The sequence below is a fragment of the Vespula vulgaris genome, chromosome 4, assembly GCF_905475345.1.
Source record: "Vespula vulgaris chromosome 4, iyVesVulg1.1, whole genome shotgun sequence".
Classification (NCBI taxonomy): Eukaryota; Metazoa; Arthropoda; class Insecta; order Hymenoptera; family Vespidae; genus Vespula; species Vespula vulgaris.
In genome coordinates, this window is record NC_066589.1 from 2392624 (window position 1) to 2414648 (window position 22025).

The window sequence follows — 22025 nt, forward strand, 5'->3', positions numbered from 1 at the left end:
GGTAATTACCGTATTCATTTGCAACGGCAAACCAACGGAAATTCATAGTCGTACGTTAGCAAACAGCAAGAATCCGATCTCCGTTCAGCTGAGCGTAGGCAAACCCGCTTTATTACTACTAAACAGGCTGACCGAGCAGTATATTACTACTAGACGGGTCTGATATATTAGCAGGCAGGCCTGCCAACCCACTGGCCAATATCCATAGTCAAGTCCCAACGGTAGCTAGCTCACCTTTCCTCCTCCAATGGCAGAGCTAGCATCAGCACCAACGCCACAAACACCAACCATCATCATCATCAGCAGCAGCAACAAAGCAACGTTACTCTCATCTGCTTACCGAGATCCTATTCAGGACAAAATTTCTTCCTTCTCGGACAAAACTATTAATTTTGGCTTCCCGTTCGCTCACTGTCCTCGGCCACGGTGGATAATTTAATTTTGCGGCGTAATACCGCGAAATTAACGAACGATATCGGGAATCGTGCGAATCTCCGATTCTCTGTCATTCATCGTACAAACGATTTCTACCATCGATTGGAATAATACGTTCGTTTACTTCTTCTTTTTTTCTTCTTCTTATTCTTCTTTTTCTCTCAATGATCTCCTGAAACGAGGAAAAAGAGATCTTCCTTCGGGAAATTCTCGATCTCGTTCGAGATTTTCCATCAACCTTTCGACGCGTGACTTTCTTTGAGAATCTTCTTGAGTCGATGTTGATCCAACCTTTGAACTCATGCCTCTTTCAACGAGCCGATTCAGCGAGCATTGACCTATATAAACTCTGAAGAACGTCCTCGATTCACGAGGACGATACGCGTACGATCTTTAAAGCCTCGACTTATGCGAGAGTAAACTTGGCTCTTAGAAAGTGCAATGGTTTCTTAGGTCAGCGTATTATATAACATGACACATTTAAGCGAGGTCTTCTAAATAACTATTTTCTATTGAAAATGATAGCAAGCAAGTCTTTTGGAATAAAGATATTTTGTTTCAAAAAGAAATATAACGAAACGATATGTATGACTACAAAAATACATTAAAAAAGAATTTATGATCAAAGATAAAATTGTATTATTCTAATATTTTAAAATTTTTATTCGAAACATTTTATTCTACTTATAAAAATAAATCAATTTTCTTCTTTCTTTTTTTCTTTTCTTTTTTAATATATTCAATAGCATATAAAGCTATATATGTTTCATTATAATAAGATACTATTTAACCTTGAAACGAAAACGAAGTAAAGGGGAAATCGATTAGCGCATCGTTAATCCATCGATTATTAACGGAAAGTAGTCAAAGATATTCAATCAAGCGTTATAATTGTAAGAGTAGCTAAAACGGAGCGAGCCACAAGGGATAATACGTTGAAATCTGCAGTGAGGTACAGTTCCAAGTAGCCACTGACGTGCTGTACCATAGTCGACTACTCAAAGTTGTGAACTATTCGAATTTGTATACAGGCACCACTAACGTCACTATGCATTTCTATCGACTACTTACGAGCCCTTCCTCCTCTCTCTCTCTCTCTATATATATATATATTTCTCTCTCTTCCTTTCTCTCTCTCTCTCTCTCTCTCTCTCTCTCTCTCTTTCTCTCTCTACCTCACCTTCACGCAAACTCCTATTTCTCCTTACTTCCCTTAACCCCCCATCCTTCCGAAAAGGCGATAGTCCTAGCTTGGCGTTATTTCCGGTTAAAGCGGGAACGCATTCTAAAGTTTGTAAGGTACACACATATATACAGACGCACACACAGAGAAAGAGAAAGAGGGAGAGGGTGAGAGAGAGAGAGAGAGAGAGAGAGAAAAAGAGAGAGAGTATGGTAAGAGACGGTGGCTTGCTTCCTCGCTCCGGGAATCGCGATTACATTCTCGAGAAGTGCACCTCAAAGTGTACTGTTGGATGCAATAATCGAGAGGGCTGCGTGCAACAGGGTTGACTTTTTCGACTAACTTCTACCCTTGCCTCCTATACTTACTCTCATCCTAGCAACGATCCAATTTCGCATGACTTTGACGTAAGGAAGCACGATTACTCGTTAAAAACTAAAACGAACGTTAAACATCGATAATTCGAAATAATCCTTCTTATATTTTTTATTTTCTTTTTCTGTAACTCGTGAAAAATTAAAAAATTATGATTTGGAGATAAAATACCTGAAAATTTTCGTACATCAAAAGTATGGACTTATGGTTTAATTAAACTCAGATTTTCGAAAATTTTCAAAGCAATAATCCTTTTTGAAGAAATTAAATGTTTTGAAGAAATTTTTTCTCTCACATATATATAAACATATATATAAACGTACTTATTTATTTTTAGACCAATAATATGTGTGCTTATTAATTTGTCATTCAAACTTACAGTTTAAATTATGAAATTTACGTTATTAGAATCTTTGAATCGAATATGTACATATCTACTACTAATTAATCGTTTTTTATTATTATTATTAATTGAATAGCTTTTACAAATTATTAGATTCATCTTACAGAAAAAATCTAATCAGCGTTACAGTTTTTTAGTATTCATTAAGATCGTTTTAACGAGATAGGAATGTCTTTGCATAAAATTAGTAGAAAACGTATAATAGAGGAGATGTTAGATGTGAAAAAAAAGAAAAGAGAAGATAAAAAGAAAGAAGAAACATGAGGAAATGTATATAGAGTAGGAGGGAAAGAAGAAAGAAATGACTAAAGAAAAAAGGAAATAGAAAAATTTCAACCGTGTTCGAATTAAAGTGATATGAAAAAAACGGGTTATGCATTAATTTTCTATCCGTGCCGGTAGAGACCACGCGCGTTTTCTCTCGGTTCAGTTCTTTCGAACGCTTACTCTCGCATGGAAACGAATAAAGAAAATTCACCTACCGTTGGCTCGGTCGATTTTCAGAACGAGATGAGAAAAACTCTGGAACATCTGTCTATCCTAAAAAATTTCTATTTCTTTTTCTCTCGCAGCTATGTTTTAAATTTTCGTCATTTAAACGAGTAGCTGAGCGGAAAAGTCTGTTTTCAAAGCCGAGAATATTCGTGTAATAATATTATAAAGTTAAGTGAAGCTCGCATGTACTACTACGGTGTGCGTATGTACCTATCCTTTTACTTTTTTCTTCTTTTTTCTTTTTAATATTTGATTACTATCATCGTTCTCACGTACGATATAACGTTTATTCAGATTCACTATTTATTCTCTTTAAAAATACTCCTCCGTAGGAAACGTTCCAGGATTTATTAAAAAAAAAGGAGAAGAAAAAGAAAAAAAGGAAGAAAAAATCTCTCGTAATACACATGTGACGTTCTATGGCGTTAAATAAAATCCGTTTATTCTTGCCAAAACGTAAACGAACATAATAAAATTAATCTCCCTTGCTAATACACTTGAATCCTATTAGATCGTATGAAACTCGACGGCGCAACGGCGAATATATCCGATTAAAATGAAATAGAATCGCTTGATAAAGAATATATCTACGTATACATGTATATATATATATAGATATGTAAATGTTGTTACATACATATATAGTGGATATATAGTATATGAATAAGAAAGGTTAATAAATGCGTAGTATGTTCTATAGTTTGTTCTCTCTCTTTCTACCTTCTTTCTCTTTCTCCCTCCCTCCCTCTCTCTCTCTGTCTTTCTCCCTCTCTCTCTCTCTCTCTTTCTCTCTTTCTTTCTTTCTTTCTTTCTTTCATACGTTTATTTCTTATTACATTTCATTGTACAAGAAAGTAGATATCTTTTATCGTGAAAATTAAATTACATTCGTATATGTTCACAATCGAAATGCATATTGAAATGTAAAGACGCGAGGTGCGCATGGGTGGCAAGGAAGAAAGAGAGATAGAGATAAAGATAGAAATAGAGATAGATAGATAGATAGATAGATAGATAGATAGATAGATAGATAGAGAGAGAGAGAGAGAGAGAGAGAGAGAGAGAGAAAGAGAGAAAATGGATGAAACGAAAAGGGTCTTTTAGATCAGCCAAGAGTATATTCGAAGAAAAAGATTTGCCTTTGCATTACTTGCCGTCAAGGGGTCGATAATTTCACGGAAGAGCTTTTTTCTTTACACTAGCTGCCGTCCATCCAAGTGGCACTTTTACGAAATCCGAGCTTCTCTCTATCTCTTCTCTCTCTCTCTCTCTCTCTTTCTCTCTATATCTTTCTTTCTTTCGTTGATACTCGAAGAGCTGAACTTCTCTGATATTTTCTTGGTCGTAATGCCTTCGTCTGAAATTCCACGCTAAAGTAGCAGAAGCTGTAAGCCGAAATATAGTGACAGTTTATTTTGACACATAATACAGAAGTCGATCTACGTGTTCCTCGATGTGACGATAACAAGTCGACTTATGCTCAAATAACACAAGTTTATCCGATTTCATGGTTCGATATACGAAGTAAATCGTTTGACCTATCGAATATCTAATAAGGATAAAATTATTAGAAATTTCTTTCTTCGTTATATATTTTATAAGAAACTATTTCTTCATTTCTCAAATCTTTGAAGCTATATGTGTATGTATGTATGTATGTATGTATGTATGTATGTATATCATATATTTATCTACGTCGATAAGGTCACAGAGAGGTCGTGTTTCTCAAAAAATATACATCTACCTGCAAGTATACTGGATATGTAATAGCACGATTCAACTTGATATCCACGATATCGATTTCGTAGCGAGAAAATGGATGTTTACCTTCTCGAATATAACCAAGGTTATACGATCTTGTTCCAAGTCCTTGTTGTTGTTCTCGTTTTTGTTATTATTATCATTATCGTTTGTTATTAAGTCCAGAGGAAATATAAAAGTTGGTAGATAGAACGCGGCAAATGACGAGCTATCGAGAACAAGGATGTGAAGTGCCTACGGGCAATGGTGGGTTCTCAGTTTACTGTGCAGAAGGAGCATCGTTGAGAACTTCAATTCCCGAGGGGGCTCCCGAGGGACCTTTCCACCATTCTTCTAGATGGCTATTCAGGTACATGTTAAATGGTGCCAGGGTCTGCACCTTTCTTTTTCTTTTTTTCTCTTTCTTTTTCTCGTTGCAACTTTCCACCCTACTGTCGCTACGGGACTCATCATTTGTTCCGTTCTACCACCAATACCCTATTTTTGTTCTATTCTAGTACTATATTTTGATATCATTACTAATGTTATATCGATTTACATTCTTAGAGTAACATTTTTGATTCCTTTCAAAATGATATATTCTATAATCACAATACATAGATCGAGTGCCATGCAGCGTGACCGCTCTGTTTACATTTAATGTTCTCAGCTCTATTGATACATATTTAAACAAGTACTATTATGTCGCTTGTCACTTTTCCACAACATTTTTTAACGCTCAAACGGATAATATTCAAGCTTAAATAGGATGTAAAAAAGTTTTAAAAGAATACTACTGTAAAAATTGGATTATAAAAATTATATATATCTTCTGTTCGATCTATTGGAAAATTTTTAGTTTTGGATATTTGTAATAATATTAAACATTTTTTTCAAGCGTACATTTATTTAATTATAATATATCCATATTATGAGTTTTAATAAAATTGGAAATATTGCTCAAAAAATGATCGATTTTACTTCGTTTTTCTCGTTTCCCTCTCTCTCTCTCTTTCTCTCTCTTCCTCTCATTATTTTCTTCCATCGAGTAGCCCGCCATCTTGCTATCTCTTTCTTCAGGACTATTGTTAGAGATCTCTCATTGTCTCCTGTTGTCGGCACATTGCTCATCAGAGTTAAAGAGTTAGATAGAGATAGAGATAGATAGAGAGAAAGAGAGAGAGAGAGAGAGAGAGAGAGAGAGAGAGAGAGAGAGAGAGAGAGATAGAGACAGAAAGATAGAGTTAGTCATCAACCTACTGTATTTTCTTCTTCTCAGTTCGAATTGACGCTAGATAGTATTTTTCGAAGATATGTTAACTTGTACGAAAAGTTTTTAAATTGTTATTTATTTTCTTTATAATAATCTTTAATTTTAAACATTATTTATCGACGACTCAAAAGTTAATTAACAACATTACAATTACATCTATACAAATTAATTATTGATATTTTTAATTGTGTTAATCAAATAATCAAATTTTAATGAAATTTTATAAAATGGTGAATATATCTCAAGGAATAATAGATTTTAATTAACATTATTAATTATTATATTAATTAAAAAACATTCTCTTTTTGTAACACATAAGTAATTATTAACGATGGGTGGTACGTATCGATAGTCGATTATGTATCTTCAATCCGGAATAGATATATTACGAGTATAAAGCGTCTCTCGCAGGGTGCCGATAAATTGTAGAATTAGCGACACACGTACTAATTGCACACGACGTATTGTCGTAAAGTGGCCCAATATTTGTGATGGCTCGCGCTTGCTAATATTTGATTAGTCACATTCTCGCACGGAAAAGATCGGTCGCAGAGAGATGAAACAACAATTTTATTTCAGTTTAAACGATGTTCCAGTTCACCTTCAGCGTCAACATTCGACTTGGAAATCACATATATTTTACAAAGATAAAATAAATATTAACTTTTACTAATATACAAATTACGATAACAAATAAAGATTGTTTAAGAGAACACAAAAATTAAATCGATTTTTTAAATAATACAACAAATTTTTACTGATACTCATTACATATTTTATGTTAATCTTTGTTGTCATTTATATGTCTATATTCACATGAATATTTAATAATACTAATGTAAAATTGTACTTTTAATAGATTTATAACCGTGAGGCAGGATAGACCTACTTTGCTCACTCTCACGTATTATTAAAAGGAAACGTGTGAAGAAAAAATCATTGATCTGCTCGAAATCATTGATCGAAAAAAATATTTCGAAGATAAATTATCACCCGCACGTAATCCACTATCCGAAAGATTTTATCGTGATCATGATCGAACAATCGCACACTTTAATTAACGTTCCACTTTATTAATCCGAGGCTTGTTCCTTCGACGATTGAGATTGACAATAATAATACCTATTTTAAATCGACGAGTTCGCAAACAACAAGCGTTGTCCTTTTTAATAAACGTTCCTGGCGCTAATTACGTGAAGGGTATACGGTCGACGGAGTGCGGTGAGAGGGTGGTTAAGAGTGAGAAAGGGATAGGGTGAATGTACATTACCGGGCGTATATTAATGCGAAATTTATTCAAAAGAATTTCCCGGGACGTTCCGGTATTTTTAAAGCAGCCTTAATTTACGAGGGTGTAGCGTTAGCCAGAAAAAGAAAAAGAGAGATAGAGACAGATACACGCGACACGCACATAAAAAAATATAACATGAAACAGGGAGAAAGAGAAAATCAGACAGAGACAAAGAAAGAGAAAGAGACAGACAGAAACATCAAGAGGACAAATGAAGCCTCACTATCCTTTTCTACTTGTGAGAGTGTCCACCGTGCGATGTTGCGAGTCTGAATAATAAAACAGTCTCGGAATCGTTCTCATTGTATGAGTAGTCGAGTCTCAAACTGGATTACAAACGCGATTCTCTGGAAAACGGGAATTGCTGTAATGTGATATAATCTTCGTAAGATCGAGGACCATTTTACAACCGTAACACACCCTTCTAAAACACGGAAAACCTACCGTAATTGGCTCTCTTAATTAAATGTCGCCTACCGGACGTTTGTCCTGTCTCTAACTGTTCTCTCTTCATTCTCGTATATTCGTTAATTTCAACTCCATCGTTCTATACCGTGATAGGTCTTCGTTTCGCGAATAAATCATTGAACCATGAATAAATCAAATTGATTTATTCGACGGTTGTGACTTGATCAAAACTCATGAATGTCACGAAATATACGTAATTAGTGGCTTCTAAAAAAATAAATCTATAAAACTATAAAAATAAACTATAAAACTTATACAGAAGAATTTCGATCGTTGACGTTAAAAGAAGAAAGAGTGATTAAGGATCGTACCTATATACTAATATCTTTTTTCATCTTAGTTTCTTTTTCTCTTTCTTTCCCTTTTTCTTCTTTTCTTTCTTTTTCTTTCACTTTCTCTCTCTCTCTCTCTCTCTCTCTCTCTCTTTCTCTTTGTGTGTTCTGCTTTCACCTGTTAGATATGCACCTACCCTTATCTCCTTCAAAGAGAAGGTGTTTAATTGGTTTCTAAATCAATGAATAAGCTGGCCTTAATTTTGACAAGCATCTAATACATCCATATAACTTTATCTATTGATTTTCTGTGTTTTATGTATTCTTTTTATTTTCTCTCTTTCTCTCTCTCTCTCTCTCTCTCTCTCTCTCTTTCTCTTTCTATATATATAATATAATAATATAACTATCTCGTATGTACATTTATCTTTATATATTTTTTACTACTATTTACTATAATTAATGTTTTATCGTTACTGATATTATAATTTATTTAACTTTACTGTGTACTACTTGTATTGTATTTAATTTTATTTTTTTTATTATCTTGTTTATTATCGCATAATTTTCTCTTATTTTTTACTCAATTGCTTTCTTTCATCTTGAAGCTTTTTCATTTGACGTTTTAAAACCCATGGATATAAATTATGTTTCATTTACTCAACTCTCTCTTTCTCTCTCTCTCTCTTTCCCTTTTTCTCTCTCCCTCTTGCAAACTCTTTGACATTGGAAAAGAGGAAATATTAGATGAAGTTTGAACCCATTCGTTAGTAGCATACATAGCTGCAGAGCAAAATTCATCATTGAATTTAAAACAGGTCTTTAATGTACATAGGGAACCAGCATAAACCCTTTCCTCTTTCTATTTTTCTTTCTTTCTCTCTCTCTCTATATCTCTTTCCCTTTTTCTATCGTTCTAAAAAATCGTGAATCGTGGCACACGTTTCTTATTCTATAATAATATTAATTTTTTTGCATCATCCTTGCGATCAATTCGTTCTTCATGCACGCACATACAGTGGTTTTTCCTTATAAATACGAGTACAATTTATATTAAGGAAAAGAGAATAAATTTAACGTTCAATTACTTGTCTTCCATTGTTGCAAAAGGGAAATAATTTTATGAAAATTTTAGTAAATAACAATCAATGAATCTGGATATATATAAAAAGGAATAATTTTTTAATATAAATAAAATATAATAAATGCATTAATATTTATAAATGTGTGCATATGTGTGTGTGTACTATATATAACATATATAGATCAAATCGTTTCTGTAGAAGATGCTTCAGGATTGTATAATGATGATTTTAAAAGTGTTCTCAATTCGGAAAAATTTTCTTATGCATAGAAAAAATATTTATTAATGCATTGTATAAACACAACGATTTCTAGATGATATCGATTACTAAATTATTGAAATATTTTAAAACAAAATATATATATAAGCTAAATCGCTTTTATAATAATCGATTGGAATTTTATCCAAAACTAATGTTATACAGTTTTGTTTTATATCATTGTTTTTTTCTTTTTTAACGTTACACCAATAGAATCTTAACACGAAATTTAAATCGAATCGTATGTCGAAACATATAGGTGAGTCGTGCACAGAGTAGTGGCCGAGTAAACAACTCGTTAGGGGTTAAACTAGTTGAGATTGAATCGCGTTACGAGGTTAGTCCGTCCGACTTTTTTCCCTCTCTCCTTTCAGGAATAAATGCGACCTCATTGGACATTGAGGGTGACCGGATGACCCTTCTCCTCGAACAAATGATCGTTAGCGGATAATCCTATCGGAACTTAGCCGTCTGTTCGTTCGTTTAATTAAAAAACCGGCTTCATAGCATGGCCAACAGAAATATGTGCTGTGTTAAATGTTTTATGTATGAAATACATTGCTCTTTACATTATGGAATGTAATACTACAAGAATTAGATATGCTTCACAGTAGGTAAACACGCATAATTACGGTAGAATAGTTGGTTTACATCAAATTAGTTTGTATATTATAGAACAACGCTTTATTACACGCTACTTCTATGTTATCGTCGAATATTTTCATTAAAATTTATCCTACCTATGCAAAAAGGTAACTTTAAACGAAAGAGAATATGATAGGATTCATATTCGAAAATATTAATGAATTAGTATTCGATGAATCGACAGATATTATTGTATAACATTAATATAACAGCATGATTACTTTTAAATATCCTTTCGACACAATTTTTCTGTCAAATGAAAATTTTCTAAAAATAATCATGGTTCTATAATTACATTCTTCTTTGAGAAACTAAAATGATCTCTTTAATTGACAAATAGATTAATTTAATTGAATATATTTTCCATATATACTGGTAAATGATGAATCTTAGGTCAGCCGAAAAATAGAGAACAAAAGATCAAAGAATAGACCGTAGAATCTGCAAAGGAATTCCGATAGGAATCCTAGACAAAACGAGAGCAGATTTGTCCTCGTTAAACATTGGTCGCCGAATTATACTAGCTATTCAAAGTCACAGTAACGTAGCAAAGATACATAGCCAAAAGAAAGAGAAAGAGAGACACAGAGAACAGAGAGAGAGAGAAAGAGAGAGAGAGAGAGAGAGAGAGAAAGAGAACGTTCGTAACACGACGACGAGAACTAATCGTTAATGGATAATTCGAGCTAGGGGAAAACGACTTAATTAAAAAGTCAGAAACGAAGAATTGACCCGTCGTCGACGTAATCGGAGAATCCCAGTCGAAATCGAAGCTGCGAAAGCTTGGAATTTTGAGTCGGTGTGAACGAGTGAGCGAGTCACGCCGAGCTAAATTCGATGCTGCCTTTCAATTATAGCTCGCAGGGCTACGTCCGTTGCCCAGAGCCACGCTCCTAATTAGATCAAACGCGTCCGGCAATTTCATTTGCGCGTGATTTCCCAATTACCGTGCGATGGGCGACCATCCGAACGAGCGTTTCTACCAAGCTCGTCGTCCTCGACGATGATGCTCTCGGCCCTCGAGCCTTTCGATCCCTGGACCTTCAATCTTGACGATCCTCTTGATGCTATTGAACTAAACACTCTCAACTTTCTTGTCTTTTTTTAAAAATTTTCTGATTTAATATCTCTCGATATGTAACTTTATTCTCAAATACTGAATTTTCTTTATCTTACCATCGATATTTCATATTTTAAAGTGTATCGAATACTTTGTTTGTTTCAATAAAAATTCTATTGTTGTTGATGGCGATCGGCAACAATATTTCTGAATTAAATATCTAATTAAATATTTGATACAAAACATAACGCATTCAATTTTTCACTTTGTTTATTTAAATAATCAAAATAAGGAAAGAAAACAAAATAAGATTGTTGGTATATTTGATTGACACGGATTATCGGAAAAATTGTCGTAATACAATAAAATAAATTTGTTTTTTAAAAGAACGATGTCGCCGATCGATTCAATTCTTGACTTTTAGTGGCAATCTCCTAAGTGGTTTAAAAACAAAGGGAGACCAAGTGCGACTCGTCGAATTTAGAAGAAACATCAGGTTAAATACAATGATAAATTTAGAAAAAAAGAAATCAAAATAGATAAAACATAGCAGTAAAAATTAATATAAAAACGTATGTATTTTGAAGAACAATGAAAAAAAGAAACTAAAAGAAATTGTAAAACCTTCAGTAAGAGCACGCGAAAGAAAAAAGAAAAACTCGAACCGAAGTTTCTCGTTGGAATTTTTGGTTGATTTGCCTTCAAGGGGGAATGATGAAAGTAAAAATCAATGTTGAAAGAAATTATAAGTATAGCACCGTATTCGATAAGTTCAACGAATCGAACGGGATTTGAAGTAGTACGTAATGGAAAAGTTCCCGGTGGCCACAGCGAATGGAGGTGGAATAAAAGAAAATCGAAGTAGTTTACGAAGGTCGAACTTTTCAGTCGTACGACTGTAGTACGAGAGTACGAGCGAGAAGCTTGGATTTCTAGAAGGTCTTCATCTTTTCTTCTTCGATGATGTCTCGGGTGTACACGTTCAATCACCTCTTTCTCTCTCTCTCTCTCTCTCTCTCTTTCTCTTTCTCTCTCTCTCTCTCTCTCTCTCTCCCTCTCTCTCTCTCTCTCTCTCTTTCTCTATTGCTCGCAGTAAACGAGACAGAAAGTTAGTGGAATTGGAAGTGATAGCTCAAATTCAAGTTCAAAGAACTACAAGCACTATTATTATGAAGAACGAAATCCTTTTGCCATGCTTTCCCCAAGCTTCGAGAATCGATTTCATATCATTGCATACCTTCTTCGTTCTTTTTCTGCTCTACTCCTACGTTTATTATTATATCTTTTTAATATCATGAAAAAAGAGGAAAAGAAAAAAGAAAAAACTTCATGTACGAGCCAAGAGAAAAAAGCAAGTGATTTAACTATTAATTCTTCGTGACACGGCAAAGGGAGAAAACATTTTCTGTATAGAATATTTCCGAGAACGAACGAAACGTATAAACGATAAATCGGTATTTATCCTTTATGTATACATCGTTTAACGACTTTTATCCGTTTTAAATTCTTTTGTATAAATTGTTCGAATTAATATGTCTAGTTAATCGACTGAATTAATATCGAAACACAATATATTTCTCGTTATATTTCGAGATGAACGATTTTATTAAGAACTCAAAAGAAATATGCATTCAATGATTAATTGGCATAATCCGATGACTGATTATATCCGTCATTGGAATTACGTTTTACTTTGTTAACGTGAAATGTGTCATTAGAACGATAATAATCACTCGAAATCCATTTCATCGACGGATATTTCAGTTTTCAAATATTACCGCATACCTAACAGCTTTTAATTTCGCTTCCGTCCGAAAACCCACATCCCGAGGAATCAAGTAACATATTTTGATGAAATTGCAAAAGCATGGAGAGAAACGAGCTTTGCAGCTACCAGTTTTGGTAAGTTTATGAATAAGAAACGATTGCAGGAAAAATAAAGAGAGAAAGAATAAGAATAATATTCGAACGTTTGAATACTAACAATTAATTATTATTCAATGTAATTGCTATAATATGATCTTCATTATAGTAAATACATAAAAATAATTTGCATAAAGTAATAATATTTTTATTAATGTAACTTCTACATTTATCGTGTAATTCATCTTTGACAATTAATATCGGATACTTTGTATAACAACTACTTTTTTCACTACCACATTTTTAGTTATTGCGTCGAAACTAAAAGAGGAAGAGAAAGAAAATAAAAAGAAAACCGCGACTTTGCTCGAGTTCTCAATCACCTTCCCTAAGCTCGCGTGATTATACCGTGTTATAAGACTTATATAAGAAGAAGAAAGTATAAGAAGTAAGAGTAACGTTGAACGTCGGAGTACTCGTGTGCAAACTTACCAAGCTTTGCTCCTTCTTTTATTATGGTTATGCAGCTTTTTCTTTGCAATTTGTATCGCGTCGTTTAACTCCGATCAGCTCACCCACGGAAGCTTTCATATCGCAACTTGAAAATTTGCATAACCGCTTGAATTAGAAATTTTCTATCTACTTGAAAGTTCCTTTGCTAACAAATAATATACTTCCCCTTCTTCCCCTCTCTTTCTCTCTCTCTCTCTCTCTCTCTCTCTCTGTCTCTCTCTCTATTTCTCTTTCATAGCAATAAAACCGTAATTAAATTTTAACGTTCACATTGATCATCGATCAAACGTATCTCTATTTTCGACATTAGTTAGCAATATATGTCCGAGAATATAGCGACGATAATAATGTTGAAATGTGTTGGACAAGTTGAATCGTTACTCGCTTCTAAATCGAGTAAAACAGAAAGAGGAAAGATAGAGACGGAGTTAGATAGAGAGAATGAAAACGTCGTAGATGCACGGAAGCAAAACTTCCTCCGAGCGATGGCCGTTGTTATAAATCATGCGAAAGCAAGGAGATCGAGCTAACAGGACATACGGGGACAACGAAGGGTTGAATCGTGTGCGGTACGAGTAAGAGAACTGACGCTTCATGGAAGCTCGTCGTGGTTGCTCTCCTTTCGTGGCTACGAACAGAGAAAGAGAAAGAGAGATAGATAGATAGAGAAAGAGAGAGAAAGAGAGAGAGAGAGAGGAAGAGCAAGAGACGTAGAACGCGCATAGAGGCAAGACGAAGTTAAATCGTGTATCACTAATGTTGAATAAATGTGCCATAAGGAAAACAAGGGCCGCCGCCAGGACCATCGCCGAGTCGCGTAACTTCGCTTTGGATGGGCGAAATTACTTTGTACGCCGAGCCTTCATCATTAATCTTGCTCCACTGATAGCCAACGGCGTTCGACATTGACAGCTAACTTTGTTCATAAATCTGCGTCCGAACGAGCAGAGAAAATGAGAGAGAAAGAGAAGGTGGATGGGAGAGAGGGGAGTAGATAGAGAGAAAGAGAGAGAGAGAGAGAAGACACTTTTATTCGTAACCTGTTCCCCGTTATTACACTGACATTGTAATTCGGTGGTTGTTCATCGACAACTTGGAAAGTTTCGTTGGGCAGCCAATATTATGGAGATATCAATCAATTCGTAGTATGGACGATTATGGTGGCTCGTTAGCGATATTACGGACAGCTTCTTGTGGGATCGATTTGTCAGGAATTTAATAAAGCTTTGTCGGAAGCTAGCTGATCAAGATTCGATCGAATTTTGACATTTATAAGCCGATAAATCAAGCATGTATGTTCTTTCGTTAATTAACGGATGTAACTGCATAAGACACTTGTCTATCTACATACATGTACATGTTCTGAGTTTGTATAACAGTATTCTATCAGAGTTAAAATGCTTTAACTTTTCGAAATTTCTGACTAGGATAACCTATTGTGAGTTATCATCGCAGACAGCAATTACCAGTGGAATCAGTTTGGCATCCGGCAGTCGTCGTTTGCAATTCCAGAGACAGTTTGGTAGTTTACCTTGGTTAGTAGTATCCTCTAGTGTCCAATGGTCAGGAGAGGGAAAGTTTGTCGAAGCCACCGAAACTTCAAAGTCATGCAGACCAACTCAAACTGCGTTCAAAAGGACGTTGACGTTTGTTCAAATCGTCTACTACGTTTCCATCACAATTCGACCACTTACAACTAAACATTTAGAGTTTGAGATCGAACACGAGATCGATGCTTTTATCAGCTTAACCTTACATTTGATATATTGATACTTGAAAACAATCAGAGTCTCAAACACAAATGCAAATATAAAGAGAGAGAGAGAGAGAGAGAGAGAGAGAGAAAGAGAGACAGATCGATGCTGGTGATTCGCGTTTTTTGGAACTAACTAAACCTTGTCGCCTGTATGAATGTGCAGAAATTCCTATGGCACGGAAATAACACAAGGGAGCTCCTTTACCAAATCTATTAATCTTAGTCACCACCAAAGACAAAGGGTGTGTCGCTACGAATTATCTGCGGTCTGAAACTAATTGTAAGTATACACTTGAGTCTACTTCGTTGACTAAAAATGTTAATTAAACGTGTTTTCCTTTGAGATATTTCAACAGAAACAATCACGTAATACAAGGATATTCCCTGATTCAACTCAATGTTGGAAAACGTATTACGATGCGAGAAGCCAATACGTAGAATAAGATAATGGTAACATGTCACGAGATAATTCTATGCTTAAGAACTTGACTCCTACGACAGATTCATTGACGATAATTAGAAGATCAAACCGGACTGTATTAAATGACTCCATTCTGTTAGTACACTAGGACTGATTACTTCTCCCGTATGAACTTGCTGCTAAAGTTTTCGACAGTTTCCCGGATCCTTTTGTGTCTCATAGTTAAGTTTCGCGGAAGGTAAAATACAGAGAGAGAGAGAGAGAGAGAGAGGGAAAGAGAGAATATGTGAAGGATGAAGAGAGATAAAGAGAGAGAGGATAAGGAGAACGGCATGGAAACTTCGTCAAAACCACCGAGAACTTGGGGGTAAACTCATTCATTCGGCTGCAAAACTTGTCTGGAACTGGCGTTGTCGTTCCAAATCGCTCTGCCGGTTGCATTGTACTGTATCAGTCCTATCCTCTTTTACTCCTCTATAGCCAACCCCTCGTCACCAACGAAATATTGCAAAGTTATGAGATACTAGAATTTCTATCCGTGAAATACCGAAAGTCTTGGAAGGTATCATTTCATGGATTTTACTCATTCATATTGACTCATTTTGTCGACAGAAGGAAAGAGAAAGAACTTCCAAGCTTTAAGTCTGATTCATTTATAAGAATTAACGAAGAGTTATCTGATCGTTCGCCAGAGAAAATCGTCCAACAACGGGAACGTGCCTTTGATTCACGATGAAAAATATATTTCATAAATGGGTTTTATTCATTAGTTTTCGAGCTCTTTTATTAAATATGTATATATGTATGCATGTATATATGTATACAATATTACAAGAATATAAGAGAATTTTATTGTCTCTCTCTCTCTCTCTCTTTTTTCCTCTGTTCTTGAGTCGAGCAATCGAGTTATATTTCATTTGCATTCGTTACATTCAAATTCACTCGTTGTACACACGTTTTCCTCGGAGCGATATTCTCTTCGATTTCGAAATAGTATTATTAACCATTATCCTACCACAAATATCATACGTAGATATTAGAATGAATTCTATTTTTTTCTTCCATAATGAACGAGTTACAAATCTGCGTACTATTCATCTATACATATATAATTCGAAAGTGGTAATGAGGAATTGGATGGTTGACGAAAAATAACATTAGATTGATAGAAAATCGAGCGATATAAATTCTACGTAGGCACATCAATATTAAGGAGAATCCTTTGTTAATCGAGCCTAAGCGTTGGTTCTCCATCTAATAACTGAATTATTGCCAGGGCGGTAGAGGATACACGAATGGGGCGGTTGCAGGTTGCCAACCCGTTACGCGTCATACGAGGGATCCCTTTGTATCGGGCCATCCCACGAAACCGCGTATGCAGCAATAGCAGCAACGCCGGTAACGTACATGTTCTACCTACGTGGAGAAGCTAGAACCATCTCGGCACATACACCGTAGCGTTCACATATACATGTACATGTAGCATATACACACATACGCGCGCGCACATATACACACATACACATTAGCAAGAAAATGTATGTTCGTACATACACACGTGAAAACGTGAGCCGTCTAACGACGCAGAACTGAAATAAACCGACTAGCACGTCCTGTCGTTGGCAGATCCTCCACCCTTTTCTCTCTCCCTCTCTCTCTTTCTATTCCTCTTTCTCTCTCTTTCTGTATGTCTATCTATCTCTTGCTCACTCTCACTCTTACTCTCACTCTCTCTTTCTCTTTCTGTCTCTCTGTTTCTCTCTCTCTCTCTCTCTCTTTATCTCTCTGTTTCTCTCTCTCAATATTCTCTCTCAGCTCGACTAATTCCACGTTTTGTTGTATGCTTCTATTTTTCGCGTTTATCTTCCTCTATCTTTCTCTCTCTCTCTCTCTTTCTCTTTTTCTCCCCCTTTACCCCCTCACTCTTTCTCTCGTTGTTTCTATCACTGTTTTTCAGAGCCAAGACAGAAGCAAACGACTGTGAAACTAGAAAGAGTACCTACTCGAAATACATCCCGAGCGTTGTAGAAGCTACGTCGTCATTCCACTACGTCTATCTATGTACATGCTAATGCGTCGCGATTATATGGTGCATCGTATGTATACAATGGGTAATGTTGAAAGTCTAACGGGATCGTTACATACGTCATGGATGGAAGCTTTTCCCAAAGAAAAAAATTCTGAACGGATTTTTGTGCTGACATCAGTTACATCTGATGCTAACGAGATACCTTTGGAAATTTGGTTTCATGATATTTTATTGTTGTTGTAATAGTAGTAATAGTCGTAGTAGTATAATAGCAGTAGTAGTAGAAATAGAAGTAGTAGTAGCACTAGCTGCTGTTGTTGTTGTTGTTGAATGGCAAATCGTTAGGAATAGCGTGAAATTGACGTGCATATCTTTTCATAACGTTGAAGCTCTCGAGAATATCGTGATAATAACGTCTTTTTTCTGATGAAAGCTCGAAAGCTTTCATCAGGGGAAATTGATAGAATTCGTTCGGAGTTTCATAACGCATTAATAAAAATTGTGAGTGAATCTCTGGAAGTGGAAATGAATTTTTTATAAATTGAAAGAAAAAAGAAAACAAAAGGAATTAAAAGAAAAGAAGAAAGAAGAAAAATACGTAGAAACTTTTCCGAAATAATCCAATGTATGTCAGGTTTTTATACATACAAACGATATAATTTTATGATTGATATATTATATTAAATTTCTTTCTTTGTTTTTTTTTTTCATACTGTCGCTTCCGAAATATTCGAAAGATCATTGTTATTGTAAAAAATATGTTACATAGAGTGCTAGGTATAGAAAACATTTCATCTCTACTACGTCAACGCTACAGTTAGAACCGTGCTATTTTTTTCTGTAGTAAAGCTCTTTATCTTTGTTATTCCTATGGCAACTGAACAGATCATCTCACACTGTCATTTTTCTGTTTAAAAAAGCGACATCCATAAAGGCATCAAATCTCATTTCAGCGAATTCGTCACGATAAAAAGAAAACACCATAAAATTATCTCTCTCTCTTTCTCTGTCTCTCTCTCTCTCTCTCTCTCTCTCTCTCTCTCTCTCTTTCGTTCTCTTTTGATATTTGCAAAAAAGTATGATCACGCATGGTGTGATACGGTGTACGCGGCTTTTGCTTAATGAAAAAGCTCTGCTCTCGAAAGCTTTCGCGAATATTACGCCGAATTAACTATCCTCTGTGCGAATATAACGCTCGTATAATGCGGAGGATTTCAAGGATGACTCGTGGAAAGGAAAATAGGCCGAGTTTTGAGCGAGCAGGTGGAAACTATTCTCTCCTCGTTCCTTGTTTTCTTTCCTACCTTTTCTTTTTTTTCTTCTTTTTTCATATACGTCTAGTGAATCTTCAGGGTAGAGTCAGGCGAGTGTCTCTGACAAGCTTCTTAGACGAGCTTCTTGATTTTCTTATGAGCCACTCCTTGTCGTCATCCGACCATGTTCGCTCATAATTAAAGCAGCAAATTTGCCTGGTATGATTTATGCGACATAATCGTGAACCTTTTTGATCGTAACTTTTCGGTTTTACTCCATCAGACACATTGAGTGTTCGAAATTACTTCGTTTTATCCTACTGTGTTTGAATATTTAATTAAAATTTGTTTTTTTCTTTGTTTTTCTTTTCCTTTTTTTCCTTTGAATTTCTAAATCCAAATCGAACATACTCTGTACACGTTGCTAATGATATATTGAAATTTTTTACAGTAATACAGAAGAGTAGCATTGCGAATACAATAGTGAGCATTTTCTCTGATCTAATTTCGAAGGAAGCCACTTAATTTAAATGTCTGGATTCTCCTACCGTCTCATCCCTTTTACCCTTTATCGTCCCTTCGGGACCGGAATTAATTGCTTCTTAAGGAAGAGGAATTATGTTTTCAGAAAGCACCCTACGACCCTAAGAACTTCCTCCTTTCGATGTACTAACCCGCCTATAGCTCCTGACTTCTTTTGTATTCTGCCTTAGAATATCAGGGAAGAATTCGTTTTATATTGTCAAATGATAAACAAGATAATATCATATTCTCAAAAGAGAGAGAGAGAGAGAGAGAGAGAGTATAATCATTCACAAATAAGTACGTATTTATGCAATTTTATGAAAAATAAACAAAAGTATCTTTAGTGAGTACATTGTTAAAATAATATGAGAGAAGATATCAAATTCAATAAGATTTAATTTTTTAATTTTCGACCAAACAAACAAGGTAATAAATATTAAATAAAAATTCTCTTAAAAAAATATATCTAAAAACATGTATCCTTCCATTTGTTTCTCTCTCTCTCTCTCTCTCTCTCTCTCTCTCTCTCTCTCTCTCTCTCTCTGTGTATCTCTCAGAAAAATATATAAGAAGTTTGGAACACATTAAGCATCATATTAATTTATAATTGATATTTTTTTTAATAATAACACTGTATATCAATAATCTGTATATCAATTTCTGGCACGCATTTTGTTATGTGTTAAACTAAATTAATCGAAGTACTGAAAATCATGATGTAGATTCACTGAATAAATAAAATAAAGCATATTATAAATACGTTTAAATAATGATAAATAAATAATTAATTCATACGTGAATGTATATAGGCAAATGCCTAAAATTAGCTGATTTAAACGTATTTAACGGAAATCCGATAGATATTACGACAAATTAGCTCGCATAGATTTTCCCATCGTCACCATCAGTTCTCTGAACATTCTGATAATATCCATATTCAATTCAGGAAATGTTAGATCCTTTCTTACAGACTAACAGTCGATGATAATCGTTTAGTGAGTCTCTTAAGTTTTTAATATGAAAAATGATATGTAGATTAGCATTGAAAGAAAAAAACGATAGTTATCTCCTCAAATATTGATTGAACTACATTCAATGAAAACTTTTAATTACATAGTACAATAATAATTTCTATATCATTTTGATAAATACATTACGTGCGTACGTAAAAAGTTTAACAGAGAGATTTTAACACAATAACGCAACATTGTAAATAACATAGAGAACATACGAAATTTAATCTTTTTATATATCTGTGTACTATGACGACTCCTGTGTACTATTACGGAATGAACTATGACATAAACTTGAAATATTCATAACCCCGGGCCATTGAGTATAATACTCGGAATATTTCATTATATAGGATCATCGAACGTGAATGGATACAGGGAGAAGATATTTCTGCCTTAGGCTTTGATTCCGTGTTTACGCCGATAACAAATTTGTCGGGAGTGGAAGGAAACGAGATAGGTTCAAACGTCGAGATGAAATTATCATATTTCGAAAATTTTAAAAAGATATGATACTATGGTAGAGCGATCAGGAATTTTTAATCAAGAATTCAATCGAACGACACGCATATCCATACACACACGGAGATATGTACTTAAATAAGTATCCGAATACATACACATGAACTTAAATAGTAACCATGTGCAACTTGAAATCGATTTTCGTCGTACCGATTTCAACGGTTACATATATTCTCTTTTTCTCCGTCTATTTATTCTATTTTTTTTCTTCCATTTTCACTCTCGCCTTTTTCAGTCTCATCCTCCTCTTCTCACTAGAATCATTCTCTCCATCCCCCATCGACGGTCACAGCCACCAACTCTTTCTCTCTTTCTCTTACGTTTCACGTCAGATGACAGCCAATTTTTATCCTGTGATTGCATTTGCAATTCCGATGCGCGCGCGTTCCGTGTACGCTTCCACCAGTTTCTGGCCAGCCCTTTTCGCGCGGTATTCCGAACCGATTTGTTCCTCGTCTCGTCTCGTCTCTTCTATTCTCTTCTATTCTCTTCTATTCTCTTCTCCTCCTCTTCTCTTCTTCTTCTCTTCTCCTCCTCTTTCTATTCCTTTTCTTTCCGTGGCTAGACGATAACCGCAAGAGAGATCGAGGTCCTTTAAATAGAACGGTTCCTACCCCTATATGTATCTTTTCGTGACGTGATACGAGAAGTTCGAGAATTCCTCTTGAAATTGTTATCGAAACGACTTTTATATTAATCAAAATATTGTTTCTAGTATGTTTTGTAGTAATTAATATACATTATGATTCTTCAATCAAATCTGGATTAAATTGAAAATAGAAATCAATTAAAGTAGTAATCAATTAAATAAATATATCAAGTAATGAGAAACCAGAAATACATCTGTTTAAATAATCAAAATTATAATGTTGAAATATTTCAATTTTGTTAATTGTTTATAGCTATGAAAAGAACTACTTTTTTTCTGAAATTAATAAATATTTCAAATATTTCAAAGAGAAAAATTTTTTACAAAATACATTCGAATAATACACGCACATATAGATTATTACGTAGATAATGAAAATTAAAAGAAAAAATAAATATACATTATTAATAAATCAAATAGTATAAATTTTTTTTTCTTTATACTCAAATATTTCAAAGTTTTTATAATCTCTATCACTAAATATTTCTTCGTTCACAA

The 22025-nt window shown here is 34.6% G+C and overlaps 1 protein-coding gene and 1 long non-coding RNA gene across 13 annotated transcripts in view; one reads left to right on the top strand and one right to left on the bottom strand.

Annotated features, from left to right (window-relative positions):
- The window catches only part of LOC127063433 (uncharacterized), a 112659-nt gene that overhangs the window by 8946 nt on the left and 81688 nt on the right, over positions 1-22025 (bottom strand). The gene's annotated exons all lie outside the window — the stretch shown is intronic.
- The window catches only part of LOC127063436 (uncharacterized), a 47152-nt gene continuing 29424 nt past the window's right edge, over positions 4298-22025 (top strand). The window contains exons 1-2 of one of the 2 annotated variants that reach the window (XR_007781360.1): positions 4298-5001; positions 15279-15395. This is a non-coding gene — a long non-coding RNA (uncharacterized LOC127063436). The remainder of the gene's footprint in view (positions 5002-15278; positions 15396-22025) is intronic. The other variant, XR_007781359.1, reaches the window with a different exon arrangement.